This window comes from Erpetoichthys calabaricus, chromosome 15 (assembly GCF_900747795.2).
Source record: "Erpetoichthys calabaricus chromosome 15, fErpCal1.3, whole genome shotgun sequence".
Classification (NCBI taxonomy): Eukaryota; Metazoa; Chordata; class Cladistia; order Polypteriformes; family Polypteridae; genus Erpetoichthys; species Erpetoichthys calabaricus.
The window spans coordinates 78296845-78319756 of NC_041408.2; the positions used below are offsets into that span (position 1 = coordinate 78296845).

A 22912-nucleotide genomic window follows, 5' to 3' on the forward strand; every position below is an offset into this window, starting at 1 on the left:
AGAAGAAAATATGAAGCTGGCTTTAAATTAAAAGTTGTTGAAGTGGCGAAAGAAATTGGTAACTGCGCTGCTGCAACAAAATTCGATGCATCTGAGAAACTCGTGTGAGATTAGAGGAAGCAAGAAGATGTAAAAAAAAAAAAATTAAGCATCGCATTTTTGAACGGGCCTATAAGTCGTTCTATGAATGATTTTTCGGGTTTCAAGACCAGACTTATACGCGAGTGTATACGGTAAATATCATGTATTTGCCAATAAAAGCCTTTGAAACTTGTGAAATGTTTATAATTGTTCTTCTGTATGCCATAAGAAAATGTGAAAAACAAAACCCAAAAATGCTGAAGCAGCAAAGTTTGCAAAACACAACATTTATGTCACTGCCGACACTTTTGCCTGCTATTGTACATGATGGTGAGAATGAGTCCAAGTCTCAGAGGCACACAGTAAGGTGAAGACACACGCAATACAGAATGCAGCGCTGCGATCTTGGTAGGCAAACAAACATCTCAATTTGAAAACACCCGACCCTAAAAATGTCAGAAGGAAGACGAATCTGTTTTGAATCTTTTGTGTCTAAGCAGTTCATACTCATTGATGATGCTTCCAAGCTAGAGTAGATGAAAGAGTGGACCTTCTGAAGCACTTGATGGCAGAGATGGTACAGGAGTCCCTGAAACGTAGTCATCATTATCACTATCCTCGCAGTACTTCAGAATATCCTTTCTTCAACTAACTCTTATAGTTGCCATCTTGATTGGAAATGAACTGCTGGGAAAAAAAAACCCATGCATACATTGGCCAGCCCCAGCCCCCCATAGAGCAGCGACACTTGAATATTAACCTCAAGAGGCCAATGTTGATTTTTATTTACCTGTGAGCCATTTAATTTCTTTCAACCCCCATGTCTAAAAATTTTGTGACCCTCTAGACCTGGACGCAAAAAAAGAATCCTGGTTAATTTAGGAATGTCCTTCATTCTGTTAGGCTTTCAGCTTTCTACTTTGTCCTATCGCCTTTGAGAGTTTTGATTGTTTTGTCATTTTGCCCATTCCCCTGCTTTCAGTTCGTCTCCATTTTGTTTTGTGTTTTCCATTTATCCCCCCACTCCCATACCAACATGTTCATCGGTTGGGACTCTCAGGTGCTGCTGCGTTCATTAAATCAGCAGTTACCTGAATATCCTACATAAGACCAATGCATGGCTGCCCATTGGAAAAGGTTATGGCTCAAAGGCTGATCTTTTAATGGCTCATGAGACTTAAAAGAGATTCTCATTTATGTTTCATTTAAGAATCAACTTTGTCACAGATGTGTCACCTAACATTGCTTAGGAGAAACGGCTTTAGACAAAAAGGAGATACAACTGAGGTAAAAGGAGTCCAAATTGAGAATCTGGCTTGAAAAGCATATTGTTCTACTCTTTCTATTGTCGATCCATCCATCCATTGTCCACCACTTATCTGAAGTCGGGTCACGGAGGCAGCAGCCTAAGCAGGGCCACCTCCTCCAGCTCCTCTGGGGGGACCCCGAGGCATTCCCAGGCCAGCCGGGAGATATAATCCCTCCAGTATGTCCTGGGCCTGCCCTGTGGCCTTCTGTCAGTGGGACATACCCGGAACACCACCCTAGGGAGGCATCCAGGGGGCATCCTGACCAGAAACCCGAACCACCTCAACTGACTCCTCTCAATGCGGAGGAGCAGCGACTCTACTCCGAGTTTCTCCCGGATAACTGAACTCCTCACCCAATCTCTAAGAGAAAGTCCAGCCACCCTGCGGACAAAGCTCATTTCGGCCGCTTGTATCCGCGATCTCGCTCTGTTGGTCACTACCCAAAGCTCATGGCCATAGGTGAGGGTAGGAACATAGATCGACTGGTAAATCGACAGCCTCGCCTTTTGGCTCAGCTCTCTCTTCATCACAACGGACCGTTGCAGAGCCCGCATTACTGCGGATGCCACACCGATCCATCTGTCAACCTCCCGCTCCATTTTTCTCTCACTCGTGAACAAGACCCCGAGATAGTTGAACTCCTCCACTTGGGGCAGTAATGTGTTCCCAACCCGGACAGAGCATTCCACCCTTTTTCACCAGAGAACCATGGCCTCGGATTTAGAGGTGCTGACTTTGCCCAGAGGGGGCTGGGTGGTCTCATGGTCTGGAATCTCTGCAGATTTTATTTTTGTTCTCCAGCCGTCTGGAGTTATTTTATTTTTTCTGTCCTCCCTGGCCATCGGACCTTACTCTTATTCTATGTTAATTAGTGTTGTCTTATTTTAATTCTTATTTTGTCTTTTTTCTCTTTTTTCATCATGTAAAGCACTTTGAGCTACATTATTTATATGAAAATGTGCTATAGAAATAAATGTTGTTGTTGTTAACTCTCATCCCCGCTGCTTCACACTCGGCTGTGAACCGCTCCAGTGAGAGCTGGAGGTCACTGTCCGATGAAGTCAACAGAACCACGTCATCTGCAAATAACAGAGACGAGATTCTGAAGTCACCGGTCTTTCTATTGTATTCTATTCTATTGTTGTTGTGATCTCTTTCCAGACTTCACGTTGTTTATTGCACTTTTTATTGGGCTGATGCCTTTTATCCAAGCTGATTAACCCTTAAACTGCCACATACTTGGGGGTTAATGCACCCCTGGATGCTGTGAAAAGATCAGACTCGACACACTCATAAAGGTTTGGGGCAGCCACCCGTGTATTGTCCCAGGCTGCAGTGCATTTGAAAAGTCGACAGAAGTGTCTTTGATGGAATCCAAAAGTGAACTGATTGAGGTTTTGAGAAGATGGCAGTTTCAAATAGAAAGACCGGAAGTGACGTAGGTGAACCGGAAATGGCCTTCTTCTGACGTCTTCAATGATGAGTCAGATGGGTGTTCCCACTGCTAGTCTGTAGCGATAACAGGAGAAGGTTTAGTGCATCCTGCCACCCCTTGGCCTGGCGTGGAATTACCTTTGCTTGGTCCATACAACGTCCTCCTACTCGCACATGCATGACAACAGCAAATATTTTTTTGCTCCACTTTTTAAGGAAATGTCACAATTCACTGAGAAAAAGTGACATTTTAATGGAATACATTTTTTTTCATGCAGAGAGCATTACAATTACTGCGACATTGATCATTTTACACATTGCTAATGAACTGTAAAAACTATTTAAAAAAACTGCTGCAACAATCTATTATTATATGTACAAGGTGCAACTGACGCCATTGATGAAATTCAGTAAAATCACAGAGCCAACTGAGCTTGAACTGGCTGCACACAAACACACAGAAGCCAACACTGACGCTTGTAGGCTGGTCTAGTGCAGCGGCTGAATCCCAGGGAGAGTGATGCTGATTTGCTAGGGGGGCAGCAGTGGTCATGAGCTGGCTGCACAACCAATGTATGGCACTCTGGCGTGCTGGCAAATTGCAATGGGAACCGACTATAGCCAGTTGCAGCGTTCAATGAAATGTATGTCGCCTGAATATATTCGGTTTCTGCGTGCTGGCAAATTGCACTGGGAACCGAATATAGCTGGTTGGTTCCGGCGGTTTAAGGGTTAACAACATCTGAGATATGATTGGCTACATTTTGTTTGTTTATCCAGTTGAAGCACAGGCAGGTGAAGTGAACTGCTCATAGTTACATAGATAGATAGATAGATAGATAGATAGATAGATAGATAGATAGATAGATACTTTATTAATCCCAATGGGAAATTCACATTCTCCAGCAGCAGCATACTGATACAATAAATAATATTAAATTAAAGATTGATAATAATGCAGGTGAAAAACAGACAATAACTTTGTATAATGTTAAATGTTAACGTTTACCCCCCCGGGTGGAATTGAAGAGTCGCATAGTTTGGGGGAGGAACGATCTTCTCAGTCTGTCAGTGGAGCAGGACAGTGACAGCAGTCTGTCACTGAAGCTGCTCTTCTGTCTGGAGATGATACTATTTAGTGGATGCAGTACATGGTGTCAGCAGTGGGATTTAAACACGTAATCTAAGTCCACAGTCTTAACCGCCATGTCATATTCCCTGCCTTATCTTCCAGAATGACTCTGACCTAATTGGAGCACAGAAATATAAATGAAAGCCTCGAATAGTATTATTCAGAAGCAAGGGCTACAGTTTTGCAATCATAGTAAAGAGTTTTATTACCACAAACAACTGTCCATACATTTCACCAGATATAACCGAGCACATAATGTCAATACTTTCAATTTTGCAAAAAAAAAAATTAAAAAGTCAAGACAGTTCTTGGAAAATCTGAGCCCGCTGTGTGACTCTCTGCTGAAACTCGAGGGGAGACACTGGTGAGAACTCCAGAACTGAAAACTGAGAAGCAGGAGACAAAAGAAAAAGTTTCCATTTATCTTTTTATTGTCTCGGAGAAACCAGAAAGATACTTAAGGAGACCTCTTTTTGGGGTTTTCAGTCCTAAGGGTTGGTCCTTTGTGTGCTCTTTTTTTTTTTATTTATTATTTTTAAATTTTTGCCAAAGTGTATCAGTCTTTGACTTTTAGCTTGTAAGTTTTGGTCTTTTGAGTCATAGTTTGAGTTTTGAGGTCTCTGAGTTTTTGATTTGAGTTTTGCCTCGGGTGACTCCATCTTTTCCTGTTGTTGGCTTTTTATTCTCCCTTTTGTGTTTTCTCCCTTTCAGTGTCCTTCATTATACATGGATCTATTGCCATTTCTGGTTCTTATTGAAATATTTAGCTTCTTTACAGTTTTCTAGAGAGTGTTTGTCCAGGATTATTCCAACAGAATGTCTCTATGGCATTGCCATTGTCGCTTGCCGCGTTGCCTGGCAACAGAAAAGAGAAACACTTGTCTGGCAGACGAAACGCGGCCTGTTCTCCTGTTACTCAGTGGAAACCGCATATTTGTAAGTTGAAAACGACCAGAGTTAAGATCATTTAAAATATGGACATTTGTTCTGAATAAACCTGTATTTTGTATTTCAAATTTTTAACTTTTGAATTTTTCATTCAAGTAGTTACATTAGGCCTTGTGCCCTGTGTTGGCTAGGATTGGCTCCAGCAGACCCCCGTGACCCTCTGTTCGGATTCAGCGGGTTGGAAAATGGATGGATGGATGTTTTATCCATTTTGATTGAAGAAGGGCACTTATTTTATTTTTAGGCGTCGTTTTGCCACGCTACGGCTCTGCGGACTGCGTCTCTCTAAACAGATCACTTCACCTTCCTCGACTCCTTCTGCATAAATGAAGAATACGACAATCACCCTTCTGTGTTGGCGGCCCCCATATATAATGAAGCAATCAGGCGGAATGACAGATTTTTGTATAAAAGACAGACGGAAGGAGCCCGCCGTGTGCAGCAGTGGGCAGATGTGCGTCACACTCGGCTCACCGCTGCGGTCAACGAAGCGGTCAGTAAAACACAGTGGGCGTAGAAGCGGGTGCAGCAGGAGCCATTTGTCTGAGTTAGACGTCAGCCTACACCTGGACCGTCACGCACGCACACACACACGCTTGACCTTGCAACCGCTTTGAATTCTGATTAACAAAACTGTTAAGAAATCAATTGTAGCGCTCAGCGAAAAGAACGTTTCCAGTCAGACTCACTACAAAAGAAAAGTCTTGAAGAACTCTCTGTATTTTTTTCTTTCAGCCTAACCATTCCACTTGACACAAACCCTTCTCTTACAGATTTACACAGACTCAGACAGTCCTATCAAATTATTAACTAACATTTGGTATGTTGGGTGGGATTGCTGTAGATGAAGAAGCACAACCCTGCTGCCGCTTCTGGCAGATTGGTGGGCGCAGCTTCTGTTTTTTGTTAGTATTTGCTTTTTCTGCAGGCCATAGATTCTCCGTCACTGCCATCCTCACAGCTCCATGTTAGCCGCCCATTTTCAGGTCACATAATTAGTCTGAGGGCTATCAGTGGTTAGCCCACCCCTTCATAATGGTGTCAAAGCCGGCCTGATCACTGTCTGTGTGGAGCTGCCATATTCCCCTTTTGTTCCATGAGGCTTGTCTGTGGATACTTAAGTTGGCAGCACATTGCAGATATGATATTTTTTGAGGACTGGCTTAGAGTGTGTGTGTGTACCCTCTGACAGACACACTTCAGGTCATGGCTGGGTCCGGCCTAATGCCCAGCGCTCCATGGGTAGACATCCACCTTCAGCTCTCTGCTCTATTGGAAACTGGAATGAATGATGGATGATTAGTCTCCTCTAGTGACCCCCCCCCCCAAAGCTGGTTGCTGCCTTTGTGATGCTGTAATGTTAGGTGGACAGGTGATTAGTTGTTTTTGGCATCCCACCCAGGACTGGTTCCTGCCTTGCACCAGATGCCTCTGGGAGTAGACTAGGACTTGCCTCAAAACTTAAATATCAAATTGACTGATGGCTTGCCTTTCCTTGCTTCCCAGGCAGGGCAGGGTCCTGGCTTACATCCAGCGGGGACAAACTCTGACTTGCCGCAGCACTGTAACAGTTCATGGATGGATGCCTCTGCTTTTCTGTCTTCCCTTTGCACCCAGTGCGACTGGATAGACTCGCTCCATAACTCTCTCATAATTTACAGATGGGCGGATGGATGGATTACTGAATGGCTTTTCTTTTCTGAATTCTGCCTGCCTTGCGTCTAATGGATCTGAGACCGTCTCCTGTTCCTTGTGACTATGAAATAAAGAGATGGACTAAGAAAATAGATAGATAGACACTGTATAGGGCACTATAAGATAGATTGATAGATGTGAAAGGCACTATATAATAAGAGATAGATGCGAAAGGCACTATATAATAAATAGGTAGGTAGATAGGAAAGGCACTATATAATAGATAGATAGGTAGACAGATAGATAGATGTGAAAGGTGCTATATAATAGATAGGTAGATATATAGATGTGAAAGGCACTATATAATAGGTAGTTAGATGTGAAAGGCACTATATAATAGATAAATAGGTAGATAGACATTAAGGGCACTATATAATAGATAGATAGGTTGATAGATAGATAGGAAAGGCACTATATAATAGATTGAAAGGTAGATAGATAGGAAAGGCACTATATAAAAGATTGATAGGTAGATAGATAGGAAAGGCACTATATAATAGATAGATAGGTAGATAGATGTGAAAGGCACTATATAATAGATAGGTAGATAGATAGATAGGAAAGGCACTATATAATAGATAGATAGGTAGACAGAAGAATAGATGTGAAAGGTGCTATATAATAGATAGGTAGATGTATAGATGTGAAAGGCACTATATAATAGATAAATAGGTAGAGTTATAGACAGTAAGGGCACTATATACTAGATAGATAGGTAGATAGGTCGATAGATAGAAGTGAAAGGTACTATATAATAGATAGACAGATAGATATGAAAGGCACTATATAATAAGATAGACAGAAGTGAAAGGCACTAAATAATACATAGATAGATAGACAGATAAATAGATAGATGTGAAAGTGTTATATAATACATAGTATGCCAGACAGCTGGGGCCCTTACCCGGCTGGGACACCATGGCAATGGAAGGACCAGGGGGGAGAGCTTGTCCAGGATAATATCTCCCCCTGGAGTGAAAGAGGGCTTGCAGTGGGCCACAGGTTTGGAGCTTGGAAACTCATCCATGCTGGGGCCAATGGCCACCACTGGCGGGGCCTGATCGTTTACTGAGCCCTGTTTGGTAGCACTTCCACCACAAACCCGGACGTGCTGTCGGAAGAAGTTTGTTGGACACCTGGAGTCCTTCTGGGTGTGCTATAAAAGGGGCCAGCTGCCACTACTCATCGACCAGAGTCGGGAGGAAGAAGAACGAAGGTTATGAGGAGGAGTGGAGGCAGAAGGGCTCACAAAAGGAAGGAAAGAAAAGGACTGTTGTCATCTGTTTTGGGGTGTACTGTGCTGTGCTCTGAGGAGCGAGGAAAAGCGTTTCCCAGCTCAAAAGTAAAGAGGGTTGTGTGTTACACTTGTGTCTCTGCCTGTCTGTGTCGGGGTTGGGGAGGCTGTCCATGCCCCTATTTTCCACAATAGATAGACAATAAATAAATATAACAAAAAACAACAACCCCTTTTCAAACACACACCAACATTACTAAAAAGGAAAGAATTGACTAAAGATAAAAAGAGAAGTCCCAGGCAGGCACTACACAGTCATATTGCTGCTGGTATAAAGGAGCCCCCCATTGCATTTCTTGACACACTTCTACTTTATAATTTGTTGGCTGAAAGTCCTCAGTGATAGTGTGTGTGATACAGAGGATGTGCCGCATTGTTCATAATACCTCCAGGGGGTCGAGAGTGGGTCCCATAACTGAGTCTGCTTTTTTCTTGATATGATGTTCCACCACAGTGTAGACAATTGTACTGGCAGTCACAGAGTGGTAGAAGATGTGAAGGATGTCACGTCCCATGGTAAAGGAGCGCCATTGTCATCCTCAAGCTGTTTACGGAGACATCATAACAATGAAGAACAGCACAGATGCTGAAGTTGGAGAAGTGAGAGGTGGCAGGGCAGCAGCGGGCAGCTGAGCGTCTGCTCATAACAACTCCAGCGCCTCATGTGCCACAGATGTCAGCTTTTGTTATCACATTTCACGTAATTGGTTTTCTCGTTGCAGATGACATTCATTTCATTTTTATTTTGATCCCGTGTATTACGTTTTTTAAGCAAAAGACAAATGAAACCAAATTGTATTATCCGGCCAATATTTCAATTATCATAGTATGGAGCGCGCTCAGTACGCTCCCTTCTTCATTTGACAGCTCACCTATTAGTCCAGCTAAATGCTGCCGGGGACATTTTGTAAACTGTCAGCTGGAATAATTGTATGCCATTAAAGAGTCTGTTCCATTAAGATGATAATAAGCACAAAAATAAAAGCCAAAATGATCCAAATTCATGCTGTTCTTTTATTTTTATCATTTGGGAACGTCTATCAACCAGCAGCCATTTACTGAATAAAATGGATCAACAGTTTATTCTTCCATGCCAACTCGTGGAGGAACGCCATGCTGTTTAACAAGTGCCACTGTGGTGGATTTTAATTGGAATATTGTCATGGTGTGAGTAGGAATAAGTAGGCCTCGCCATGTTCTGGCATCCCATCTATGGCTGAATCCTGCCTTGTGCCAAGTGCTGCCTGGATAGGCTTTGGTTCCCTTGACCCTGCATTGTATCAAGTGGGCTTAAGAATGTTATAAATCATGGGACAAAAAAGCAAGCCCCCTGGTGCAGGCTTTTTGCTGATGATGTTGTGTTGTGTAGCCACAGAAAAGAGGAAGTGGAGAGGAAGATGGAAGAATGGAGAAGAGCTTTGGAAGATGGAGGGTTGAAGATAAATAGGAAGAAGATGGAATATGTAAAGTTTAATGATGATCAGGATTTAGAAGTAAGCCTGCAGGGAGAGCTACTGAAAACAGTGGATATGATTAAATATCTAGGATTAATGGCAGCCCAAGATGGAAAATTAGATGCAGAGATAACACAGAGTGTAGTGTGGATGGAACAACTGGAAGAAGGTAACACAAGTATTGTGTGATCAAAGAAATAAGATGAAGGTTAAAGGTCAGGTTTTTAAGATGGTGGTAACACCAGAAATGATGTATGGAGCTAAGACATGGGCAGTAAAAGGAGCAGAGGAGAAGAAGTTGGATGTGTCAGGAATGAGAATGTGGAGATGGATGAGTGGAGTTACAAAAAAGAACAGAATATGAAATGAGACAATTAGAGGAACTGCAAAAATAGGAGAGATATCTAAGAAAGTACAGGAAAATAGACTGACATAGTATGGACACAGGAAGAGGAGAGACAATTAACATGTGGGCAAAAAAGTGAAGGGAATGGAAGTATAGGAGAAGAGAAAGCAAGGAAGGCCAAAGTGGAGGTGGATGGACAAAGCAAAAGAAGATCTGAAGGTAAAAGGTCTGACTGGGGTGGAGGTGCACATTGACCCCACATAGAATTGGGAAAAGAAGAAGAAGAAGAAATGTTATGTTAAGACTAGGGGGGCTCGGCCCCCTGCTCACTTTGCTCGCCAACCCCAAGGCGGGTGCTACGCACTAGCTACTTTGCGACTCTGCCGCTTGCGTATGGGGAAGCAGATGAACAATTTAAACAGATTGTTATTTTCATTTGAATTGTTACATATGCATAATAGAACTAACTATTTTACATTACAGTGAGTAATTAGACAACACAACGTATGACTGCCCGTGAGTGAATATCGTTTCTTTCTCTCTAATAAATAAAACGACTTTTTAGAATGTTTGTCCCTGTGATTTGTTAATTGTCATAGCAATAACTATTGTAATGGGAAACTGTAAATGTTTTAATTACAAATGGCATATGAAGATCTCCTTTGCTGTCATCCGCAGGAGATGTACTACATTACCTTTCTTGTTGCCTGTTAAAATTTTACATGTCAGAATTGTTCGACCAATTTTGAATACAACTAATCTTGTCCTATTGCATAGCCCATCACTCAGACATAAATTACGCAATAACATTACGATACGTCCTTCTTTCAACAGTAATTTGTGTGGTGGAAGACTGGACGGTGTTAACGGTTGTAGATATTCCACAGGATATTGTAAGTTGATGTTTTTGTCTTCCGCACCATCACCACCAACTGTTTCAGCAGAGTCTATTGATTTGCTGTGTAACCGATTGTCAATTTTCGTGTAAATTTGTTTGACTTCATCATTTCTCGGTGCTAGGATTGCCCGTGTATTCATTTCTTCTGTTGATAATTCTTCAGGATGAAATTCTTCATTAAGGTTTAGACATAATAAGTCTTCTTTTATTGGGAACTTAAAGTAAGGAAAACGTAAAAATTTATAAGAGGTGAGGGCGCAGGAACTGTGGCGCAGGAACTGTGTATATATCTACCTCTCTATCTATTATATAGCACCTTTCACATCTATCTATCTGTCTGTCTACCCATCTATCTATTATATAGTGCCTTCCCTATCTATCTATCTATCTATCTATCTATTCTATCTATCTAATCCTATCTATCTATCTATCTATCTATCTATCTATCTATCTATCTATCTATCTATCTATCTATTATAATAGTGCCTTTCACATCTACTTGAAAAAATCTCTTGGCAATAGTCTTGTCTCGTCTCGAGATTTTTTTTTAGAATAGAGAGACATATTTTTCATACTGGGCAGTGGTTAATGCTGATGTCTCACAGCTCCAGAAGGCAGCATTTGAATCCCTGTCTACTCACACCCTGTGTGGAGTTTTCATGTCCTTTATCTGCCCCTGTCCTTTGCCTTCCTCCCACATCACCAATATATGCGTGGCGACTCTACATTGACCCTACACAGTGAGCCCTTCTGAAATAACCACATGTGTGTATTAAAATATGGTCTTATTGTCATCTAAGGGTTGAGGGGGTCTGCTGGAGCCTATCCCAGCTAGCATTGGGTGCGAGGCATGAACAAACACACACATCCAAACATACACCATGTTCTTATGCCTTTTTCTTGTCTTTGTAGTTTCGGAGCACAGTACACCAAGAGGTGGAAATGCAGCTCTTTTATTTATTAACATTTTACAATCGGAGCACATGAACGACTGACGACTAACATATGGTGTGAATTGTTGCTTGACCATGATTTCTAAAAGCCGCACAGTGTACTGTATGTCTTGACTTATGTGGCCTGGTGAAGGTCACTACGAATCAGAGGAGGGACTCATACAGCGTCGTTGGGTTGAAAAGGCCAAAGTCTTACTCACCAAAACACACTGCCTTCACAGTGCATCATCATCGCCACTACACCACACTAATGACCCATAGAAGAGTTGAATTTGAATCCTTACCCAATTTTCACCTAGCATGTGTCTGAGTCTCATATCTTTCTGAGCGCATGCTTAAAAGCTGATGCTGTTATTTTATTATTAACTACTAGCTGTGTAAGCCCGTGCTGTAAAAAGCCCGGGGTCTTAGAAACTATTGAAATCGTCAGAAAAAAAAATCAAAATGTAGAGATGTCAGGTAATTGAAAGGAACTACTCTGGGCATCTCGGTCCTAGGAGGGTTAGTTTTCCCGATGTGCTCGCCTCGCTTCTGTATTAGCGGCTAAGCGACTTTGTCTTTCTTCAGAGGTTTCGTTTTCACGATGTGCTCGCCTCACTTGTGTATTAGTGGCTAAGCGACTTTGTTTTTCTTCGGAGGTTTCGTTTTCCTGATGTGCTCGCCTCGCTTCTGTATTAGCGGCTAAGCGGCTTTGTCTTTCTTCATTTTGCCGACGTGCTCACCTCACTTTTGTATTAGCGGCTAAGCGACTTTGTCTTTCTTCAGAGGTTTAGTTTTCCCGATGTGCTCGCCTCACTTCTGTATTAGCAGCTAAGCGACTTTGTATTTGTTTGGAGGTTTCGTTTTCCCGATGTGCTCGCCTCACTTGTGTATTAGCAGCTAAGCGACTTTGTCTTTCTTCAGAGGTTTCGTTTTCCCGATGTGCTCATCTCACTTGTGTATTAGCGGCTAAGCGACTTTGTCTTTCTTCAGAGGTTTCGTTTTCCCGATGTGCTCACCTCACTTGTGTATTAGCGGCTAAGCGACTTTGTCTTTCTTCAGAGGTTTCGTTTTCCCGATGTGCTCACCTCACTTGTGTATTAGCGGCTAAGCGACTTTGTCTTTCTTTGGAGGTTTAGTTTTCCCGATGTGCTCGTCTCACTTGTGTATTAGCGGCTAAGCGACTTTGTCTTTCTTCGGAGGTTTCGTTTTCCCGATGTTCTCGCCTCACTTGTGTATTATTGACTAAGCGACTTTGTCTTTCTTCAGAGGTTTAGTTTTCCCAATGTGCTCGCCTCACTTGTGTATTAGCGGCTAAGCGACTTTGTCTTTCTTCAGAGGTTTCGTTTTCCCGATGTGCTCACCTCACTTGTGTATTAGCGGCTAAGCGACTTTGTCTTTCTTTGGAGGTTTAGTTTTCCCGATGTGCTCGCCTCACTTGTGTATTAGCGGCTAAGCGACTTTGTCTTTCTTCGGAGGTTTCGTTTTCCCGATGTTCTCGCCTCACTTGTGTATTATTGACTAAGCGACTTTGTCTTTCTTCAGAGGTTTAGTTTTCCCAATGTGCTCGCCTCACTTGTATATTAGTGGCTAAGCGACTTTGTCTTACTTCGGAGGTTTCGTTTTCCTGATGTACTCTCCTCGCTTCTGTATTAGCGGCTAAGCGGCTTTGTCTTTCTTCATTTTGCCGACGTGCTCGCCTCACTTTTGTATTAGCGGCTAAGTGACTTTGTCTTTCTTCAGAGGTTTCGTTTTCCCGATGTACTCGCCTCACTTCTGTACTAGCAGCTAAGCGGCTTTGTCTTTCTTCATTTTGCCGACGTGCTCACCTCACTTTTGTATTAGCGGCTAAGCGACTTTGTCTTTCTTCAGAGGTTTAGTTTTCCCGATGTGCTCGCCTCACTTCTGTATTAGCAGCTAAGCGACTTTGTATTTGTTTGGAGGTTTCGTTTTCCCGATGTGCTCGCCTCACTTGTGTATTAGCGGCTAAGCGACTTTGTCTTTCTTCAGAGGTTTCGTTTTCCCGATGTGCTCATCTCACTTGTGTATTAGCGGCTAAGCGACTTTGTCTTTCTTCAGAGGTTTCGTTTTCCCGATGTGCTCACCTCACTTGTGTATTAGCGGCTAAGCGACTTTGTCTTTCTTCAGAGGTTTCGTTTTCCCGATGTGCTCACCTCACTTGTGTATTAGCGGCTAAGCGACTTTGTCTTTCTTTGGAGGTTTAGTTTTCCCGATGTGCTCGTCTCACTTGTGTATTAGCGGCTAAGCGACTTTGTCTTTCTTCGGAGGTTTCGTTTTCCCGATGTTCTCGCCTCACTTGTGTATTATTGACTAAGCGACTTTGTCTTTCTTCAGAGGTTTAGTTTTCCCAATGTGCTCGCCTCACTTGTGTATTAGCGGCTAAGCGACTTTGTCTTTCTTCAGAGGTTTCGTTTTCCCGATGTGCTCACCTCACTTGTGTATTAGCGGCTAAGCGACTTTGTCTTTCTTTGGAGGTTTAGTTTTCCCGATGTGCTCGCCTCACTTGTGTATTAGCGGCTAAGCGACTTTGTCTTTCTTCGGAGGTTTCGTTTTCCCGATGTTCTCGCCTCACTTGTGTATTATTGACTAAGCGACTTTGTCTTTCTTCAGAGGTTTAGTTTTCCCAATGTGCTCGCCTCACTTGTATATTAGTGGCTAAGCGACTTTGTCTTACTTCGGAGGTTTCGTTTTCCTGATGTACTCTCCTCGCTTCTGTATTAGCGGCTAAGCGGCTTTGTCTTTCTTCATTTTGCCGACGTGCTCGCCTCACTTTTGTATTAGCGGCTAAGTGACTTTGTCTTTCTTCAGAGGTTTCGTTTTCCCGATGTACTCGCCTCACTTCTGTACTAGCAGCTAAGCGGCTTTGTCTTTCTTCATTTTGCCGACGTGCTCACCTCACTTTTGTATTAGCGGCTAAGTGACTTTGTCTTTCTTCAGAGGTTTAGTTTTCCCGATGTGCTCGCCTCACTTGTGTATTAGCGGCTAAGCAACTTTGTCTTTCTTCTGAGGTTTTGTTTTCCTTATGTACTCACCTCGCTTGTGTATTAGCGGCTAAGCGACTTTGTCTTTCTTCAGAGGTTTCATTTTCACGATATGCTCGCCTCACTTGTGTTATTAGCAGCTAAGCGAGTTTTCTGTTTTCTCGGTGGCGGAGCCCTTACAGCGACTCCACCTCGCACTTCCAGGCTGGGCAGACACACACAATTCCATGCGTTGATGTTTATATATAAAATGATAAATGTATTTTTTGTTATTTTATATTATCCATAAGGGAAAATGTTATATTTTATGGCATAATCATTTTTCTATATTTTCACTTAGAACTAAGTTTCTTGTTTTTGTACTCAGCGGGATCATAAAGAAATTAGGTCTTTGTCTTATTGATCAAAACAGGATAAATCTGTAGGGGAACTCACACGTCTCCTAAAATAAGAATAAAAATAATACATTTAAAAAGTTGCGTACGCCCCAACCTAACAGGACTATCAATCAGCCTAGCGGATGCGGTCAACTTGTGGTTATTTAAGGTATCAACGTTTGCCATTTCCCGTTAGCAACTCAGTGCAACCAACCCTGTTAAATGTCTGATTCTGATTATGTAATGAATTCCTTTTTTGAGCTGTGACCTAATCAACGGATTGTATAAATATAGCGCAGAGGAGACTTTTTTCTTTGCAAAAACACTAACATGACAAGTTTTTGCCTCTTACAAGATTTAGATAAAGAATAATGATTGACGTCTTCTCCTGCCCGTGTTTTATTGCTTAAATCGGGGCATTCCGGTGGGGTGTGGGGGGTTCTGTCAAAATTTTCTTCCACACCTATCCATCTTTTTATGCAGCCCCCTTCAACATTGAAATGCGCTTCACACAAAGAGTGCGATTGTTTCTATAATTCTTCAAAGCGAACACTGGCAGATGAGCAAGTGGTTCGGTTTTGATGCCACCTATTATACTTAATGTACTGCACATAACTCACTAAGTGTGTCTTAATGCGTTTAAATGGCGAATGCTGCCCAAATTTGTTTTACGTGTGCCTACAGTATTGTAGCATTTGAAGAAGTCGTCTGTTGAGCTGTAACCCAAATGCTTTCAACTGTACATCACTTCTTGCTGTTAAAAGCTTTTTCAAGCCTGAATAGACTGCAGGATGAAACAAACTCTAGAGAACCTCCGACCTGAAAGTCAATTATGTCCCCTCAAGAGGAGGTAACCTAAGGTTAAGCAGGTCTAGCTTCAGGTCTTACAACAATTTTTCCAGAGTTAGAGGTGTTTCATTCGATTGCATTGCATGGTTCATAAGTAGCAATGAGGTGGAATGGTGGTTAGTTAGTTCTGCTGCCTGGGTTCACATCCACTGCTCTTGTGGGGTCTGCACAGTAGCCTCCATGTGTCCATGTGGGTTTTCCTCTGGGTACCTTAGTATTTCTCCCAAATCTGAACGGCATGTCTCAAGTGGCCTAGCAAACTAACCCAATGTGTGTGTATATTTGTGAGCAGGCCCTGAACGCTGCTATACATCCAAAGTTGGTCTTCACCTTACATCCAGTACTACTGGGATAAGTCCCCAAGACCGTGAACCAGATAAACAGGTTATAATGAATGGATGGATGTTTCTAAACGTAAGACAAACCTGAAAGAGTGCAATGAGAAAATCTGCTTAGCGTTCAGCACATGTGGTGTGGCGTTCATTTGTAATGCAGAGAACGAGCCTAACAAAAGGAAATCGGAGCCACCACACTTACTAAAGTCTAAAAGCAGCACTTCTACAGTAAAAGACACCATGTCTGCTAAGTGATCGATAACACTTGTAAGTAACGGCCCCTGTGTCCCCCCGAGAGAATAAACTCGTACATTAGAGTATGATCAAAAAGCAATTTCTCTCAAATGAAATTCTATTGTCCTCTGATTCTTGGAGAATGGAAAGCTCATTCGGCTGCTTAGTACCGCTGGTGGAGGAATTACTCACATTAATCTCTATATGGAGCAGCAGAAGAGACGGCGCTCTTGGGCAAACTAACTAGCCGCACTCCTGCCCATGAAGATGGCTGCACTGATAATATAAATGGTGGCTTTTCGACTGATTTCCGAGTACTTACAGAAAGAATTGTGACAGTTGAACAAAATGTGAGAGTTTGATGTGGGCTGCATTAGAATGGCGTAAGGGGAAATTTTAAAAACAAGAACACTGCTCTGAAATGTTCATAGGCCTCCCTGCATTTATTTGATAAAAGGGTGTCAAGGTCCTGAACAAAAAGCCCACTGCCATAGATATTTCATCCTTAATGATGCCAAAAGTCACACTCAGTCTTCATCAGTCATCATCTTTTAGAGTGTCCTCAATGGGACCTGCCGCTCCAAAGGATTTACATTCAAAATGATATCAACATCTGCTTCTCTGGATTGAGAGGAGTCACTTGAGTTGGTTTGGGCACGTTATAAGGATGCCACCTGGTCGGTGCCCACTGCAGCCGCTCTGAGCCTATCCCACTGGATGGACCAGATGGGCATGCTGACCAGGGGATTCAGAAAGTATTCAGACTTTCCTCACACCTTATTGTGTTCTAGATGTCACATTAAATGGCTACATTTCCCATTCTTTGCCCATCAATCTACACTCAATAACTCATAATGACGAAGTGAAAACAATGTTTTCTGAAAGGTTTGCACATTTACTAAACGTAACCTCACAAACACAAGTCCCGAGTGCAAATACCCATTTTATTTAGGCTTTGCCCCCTGCTCGCTTCACTCGCCAACCCCCTTCGGCCCGCGCTATGCACCAGCCACTTCACATCTTTGCCGCTCACGTTTGTGGATTTCACTTTCACCAAACAACAAACCTTTTAATTCTCGCAGATACGCCTCTTTATTGGGAAGAAACACTGCTTTTCCCTGATGGCAACACGAATTAGATGATCTACAAGTCTCCGACTTAAAATTTTAAATCCGAACAATATATTCGATCTCTTTTCGCTGTTCCGTTATTTCACCGAGTAATAATTTCCGTGTGTTTGCACTAATGTGATCTTTACTATTTCGAATTTTAGTACTTCCATTATCTCTAACCTGCTCTGCATGTGTATCACGCCAATGTTTTTGAATTCTTTACGATGTTCTACTTTGTCATCTACTCTTTGTCTTTTATTTCTGGCCCCAGCATGGTTAAATCTCTTGGTACAAAGTCTCGTCTCTCGGGACATGAAAGTATCTCTCTGAGAAAGTCACATCTCGTCCCAGGCTTAAAAAGTCTCGTGTGTGTCCCAGGATTTTTTTATTATAATAGAGAGATAACTCTCACTGGCTTCTCCAAAAGTTGCATAAGCGCAATTACCAAAAAGTCTTCTCCCTCCTCTCTGTCTCTTCTCCTCTACACCTTTGCTTTGTTCGTCCTCCACACCCAACTCCAACTCACCTGGTAGAATGAAAAGTGAATTCTTTTATGTTACACCCAGGCATACTTCCGGTGCTAGGGCATAGCCCCATGGCACCACTTCTGGGTCAGTTGAAAATTCCCATACAGTAGGGAGCGTAAGTCCTTGTAGCACCCCCTGGTGGCACCCATGGACCCCAGCATGGCTGCCCCACTGGATGACTGTTCCCAGCCTTTCCAGCGGGTACCTGAATGGGTATTGAAGCCCAGATATGCTGCCGTCTCACGAGTTGGGGGAGCATACAGCTTAGAAATGGAGCCTCCCCTCAATCTCCCTGCCGGTTAAGGGAATGGGGACAATCCAGGCTGGGATGCCAGCCCGTGCCTGCTGTCCTTTACATGGTAGATTCGATAACTGCACTCTACTCTTGTGCTATTGACCAATCGCAGGAGTTCATGATGTCCTGTGAGGCTTTTCTTTGGTATTCCAATGTTTCTCTAGCTCTGAAAATTTTAAAGCTCGATTGGTTGGCCTTGTATAAGTGCGTGCGGACATCCCTGCCATGGCCGATTATTGCTTTGTTCCTGCTGCATCTGAAAAAGGTTTTGTGATGCTGACTGATTTAAAAATGAAGTGATTGGAGAATGGACAAGAAATAAGAGGAGCAGGGCATTACCATCACTTACCAGCGGAAGGGCCTGTCCTGCAGTGCTCTGGGTTATCTGCATTTAGGCCGGGCAGTGTCAAAATGTCTGAAGGTGCCAGCAAGTGAGCATCAGGACCCCATGTTACAAACGGCTGTTGTTCTGCAAGAGAGCAGCTCTTCAAAGACGGCAGCAGGAGATAAGCCACCCCATGCTGAGCTCAGATAGCAATCAAAGAGATGTGATGTGTCCCTTGGCATTCTAAAGAAATAAGCATAAATTAAGTCTTCCTTTGTTTACTTATAAGACACTTTAAACTTTGGGAAAGGTTATCTACGGATTATTAGAGCAGATCCCAAATGTCACTGTAACTGTCTCTTAATAAAATCGTTCAGATAAGTGAGGCCGAGTCCCAGGTCCGGAGGACGAGCACCTCAAGGGTTCTTAGGCTTGCACCAGGTGGCACTACGGGTTCACGGCCCCCTCATTATTATCACGAGCCCCTCGTAACAACCAGCCGCTGACCGAGCTGCAAATTAGCACTATAAATAATTCTTTTATGTTTTGCACCACTTTATGCAATAACATAATAACCCCACAGCAGGCATCTTTAATTTCTTATGTAACGTCGATCCCCAGAGTCTTAAACTTCTCTCACATGCAAGCTTTTCTGCACGTTGTCTAAATATAAACTCTTTTCAAATCCACATGCTTTTTTTTTTTGTTGGAAATCAAAACAAGCAAAAGTCAACCACTGATTAAAAGAGCAGGACTCATTAGAAAGCTTCAGTAAAATAGCTGTATGTTAAATAAGGGGACTTCAAAAGGGAACATCAGATTGAGGGCAGGATGCTGCTGCTGCTGCTGCTGTTATGGCTATGGCTCCCCTTTAATAGAAGAGTATCACATTTTCAGGCCTTTGTAGTCCACTTCAAGGTCATTTTTGGGGGCAGCAGCTGATTCTAGCAGTGCTTGGCACAACTCATCATCGGCTCTTGATGGGGTCGTCATTCGTTATTGTGACAGTTTAGAGGCTGCAATTCACCTAACCTGAGCTTGTGAGAAGAGAATTACCCAGACTGGCGTTTGAACCCAGGATGCCAGGTGCACGAGACAGCAACATCTGCCACTGTGCCATCCACAGGGTACACTTTCTGTTAGATATACATTAGGGCTGTCTGACTCCATTTAATAATCCCCTAAAAGACCTATTAGGAAATAGCCTGGGTTTCATTCCTGGTTCAATTGTGTTTTATTTTTATGTAATTTTTAAATTGTCCTTTAAGTATTATTTTGTATATTTTGCTATTAAATATGTTTTTATTTTAATGTATTTTTGGAGCATTATTCTGTCAATTTTGTTTTGTCACATTATGTTAGTTATGCTTTTATTAATCTTATATTTGATAACCTGTCATTTTAGTGTTCTGCCTCAGGGGGCAGGCCCACTGACACTCTACCTATAGTAGGCCACAAGGCCTATAAAACTCCTAAGCCATAAGATAGTCGTAGCATCATTGTTCTTTTTGTTTGGCTCGCTTTTGGATTTTGAATTTGCGTCACAGTAAGTGCCTTTTCTCCTTTGTGTAATAACTGCACAAGGCAGCAACAGTTTTAAGAACAATGGATTCTGGAGATGGATGTAATAGTGATAACGAGCCAAGGTCAAAACCGGGTTCCTGTTTCACACTTGATGGTGCTGGGATAGGATTGGCTTCCATTAATACCGAATGAAAAAGGATGGAGAGATGGTTAGAAAATATTCACAAGGAAATGACACAAAGATATACTGCATATCAGTGTGTGAATCTGAAAATACAACACGTACCCAATAAACAGGAACCCTTCGAGCTGTTTGTCATCTTTGAGTTTTAAGGGCCCATGAAGGAAGCCACAGAGCATTCTGAAACAAATATGATTGTCTGAAGCGATGCAGTCCGGCCTGCCTTCCATTCGATTATGGAGCTCGCTGTAGCAGAGATTTCCTATGAATGTACTAATAATTTTCCCTGCAGTAAGCCTACCCCGTACTTACGTTATACACTGGCTGTTAATAAATAAAATGTACGCTCACAGAACCTTTAGTGGTGTTGCAAAGCCGAAGAAAAATATCCATTGAGAATATCAGCAGATAAGCCCTGTTTATCCATACATGGAGAAATTGAAATTATACCAGAGCAGCATTCGAGAGGCAGGCAGACAGCACCACTCAATAACTAGAAATCCAGCAGGGGGCGCAATGGAAGAGGTCCATCTGAAATGTTTACAGACTGGGAGGATGCCCTGGGAAAGCCACATAACCACACAGGACTAAGAGCTCAGGCATCTCAAAAATACACAAACAGCAACAGTGTTGAAAAAGAAAAACCAAGGAAAAGTCACAAAAACGTCTTAAAGATCAGCAGAGCTGATGATGTAAACGGTGTCTTTAGGAAAAACGGACACTGTCTCAATGGACTGTTGAACCCGACAAGTGTGCTCCATGCACTGTGGCAGACGAGGAAACACGAGAACGGGGAGAGCTGGGTAAAAAATGTGCGAGAGGGGAGGCGAGTCTGCAGTGGGGGTCTCAGCCGTGACAGAGTCATTAGGGCACCACCCGCACAGATCCCCATCAGAGGGACACCAGAGTCTGGGCTGATTTCTAGGCCATCTTCTTCCATCTTATTGTAATGCAAATCATGCAGCATTAAAGAAAAGTTCTAGGAAAGAAGAAAACTGCTGATTTTTATTTGATTATTTATTTTTATTTTTAATAGCACATGCCTGCAAATTCATCTTATTACTCTGCAGACAATCCATCACTTTTACAGTAATAACTAGTGCAAATGCTGAACATAATTCACTTTGCCAGCCGAGTCGAGATCGGCCACTGAAGCCTCAAGATTATGTAAAAATGATGATTTTATTCTTCCCGGTCAATAAACACACTGACATTATCTCTGAAAAGCGACTTGCAGTGTTTTTGGATTGTTCTGCTCGTGAAACAGCCGTAACCCAAGAGCAGATCTTTGTTCAGCGCTCGTGTGGCATTATGATGTGGAAAACGACCACTGACGGGATTTGGACCCCACAAGGTGACTCTGACCAGGATACTGAACCTTCATTGTGGCAGCAGCTCCAATGAGGAATAGTCTCTAATTATTTTTATTGCCTCAAACACAAAGCTACCAAAACTCTGAAATACAATACAACGCATCTACGCTCTATCCTCTTTAATAATATCCCTGTGAGCGTCCATGTGTCCGTGTGTGTGTGTCTTCTGGCAAAGTGCGCATGCGCGGGGCACGTTGCGATGCTTGAAAGGCCGCCTGACGTGTCACACAAGACAGAGAGGGCGGGACCTATAAAATATCGCGCGGCCGATCCAATCGGATTTCAGTAAATGAGGTAAGACCTAAAACATAACGCACAAAAATCCAATCGGGTACTGAGACCAGCTTCCCCAAAGAGGTGGGATTAGTGTTTGTTGTTCACTCGGAGGATGTCAGATTTGTGATTAACAAACTTGGCCCGGTAAAGTGTAAAGTGTTTTCCTAAATATACGAATTTTCACGATATTACAATAGGATGACTTTTAAAAGTAGCTTTATTTTCGCGCACATAAAATACGTTGCTGGGGAGACGCCATACATACAATAATCAGCTGCATGCCAGCACAGATTAAAATACTTACTGGAGAGACGTATTACTGTGAGAGAAAATTAAAGACACACAATACAGTGACGCATATTACAGCCACATACAAGCCAGTATTACTGTAACAGAAAATAGATGGTCCTTTGCCATTTAATATAGACTGTTCCTACTAATGTTTATGCACTACTATTCTAGCGCCCGTTATTGTAACGGGCTTAATGTCTTGTATATATATAAAATCCTAAGCCTAAAAGTGCAACGGTGACGTTTTTATGTCACGCTTTAAATCGTGCTTATTTTAAAACCTACATATATATGTTTGGTATAATTCTTTTCAGAATTTATTGAACTTTAATGTGATGTTGTTAGATTTTCAGATTCTTATTCCATGTTTAAATTATAAACTAGAAAATATCAAGAACTCACGTCCCGCGAGACGAGACTTTGTGCCAAAAGATTTAACCAGTGCCCGGGGCTGGAAATAAAAGACAAAGAGTAGGACAACAGCTGTACAGGCTTTTAAACGTTCAAAGCGCCGTGCGAGATGCAGATCACGCGGCACGGCAGCAGCAAGTCAGCAGCTGATTGAGCAAAGAGGAGGTTAAAAAAACCTGTATTTGTTTCCCATTGTATCACCATTTAAGAGGGGGTTTTGGAGGAGAGACTGCGTCTCCTTGGGGTGCGTTCAGCCCCTCTCTTCACAACCCAAGC

The 22912-nt window shown here is 42.6% G+C and overlaps 1 long non-coding RNA gene across 3 annotated transcripts; it reads left to right on the top strand.

Annotated features, from left to right (window-relative positions):
• The first annotated feature begins 12036 nt into the window (after nucleotides 1–12036).
• On the top strand, nucleotides 12037–14096 carry LOC127525916 (uncharacterized). Of its 3 annotated transcripts, none has more exons than XR_007933541.1 (4): nucleotides 12037–12114; nucleotides 12451–12657; nucleotides 12865–13002; nucleotides 13606–13738. It is a non-coding gene; the product is annotated as an uncharacterized LOC127525916 (long non-coding RNA). The 3 variants fall into 3 exon arrangements; XR_007933540.1 differs by lacking the exon at nucleotides 12037–12114 and adding an exon at nucleotides 13951–14096 and having other exon boundaries at nucleotides 12529–12657; nucleotides 13606–13743; XR_007933539.1 differs by lacking the exon at nucleotides 12037–12114 and having other exon boundaries at nucleotides 12529–12657; nucleotides 12865–12933.
• Nucleotides 14097–22912: the final 8816 nt, after the last annotated feature.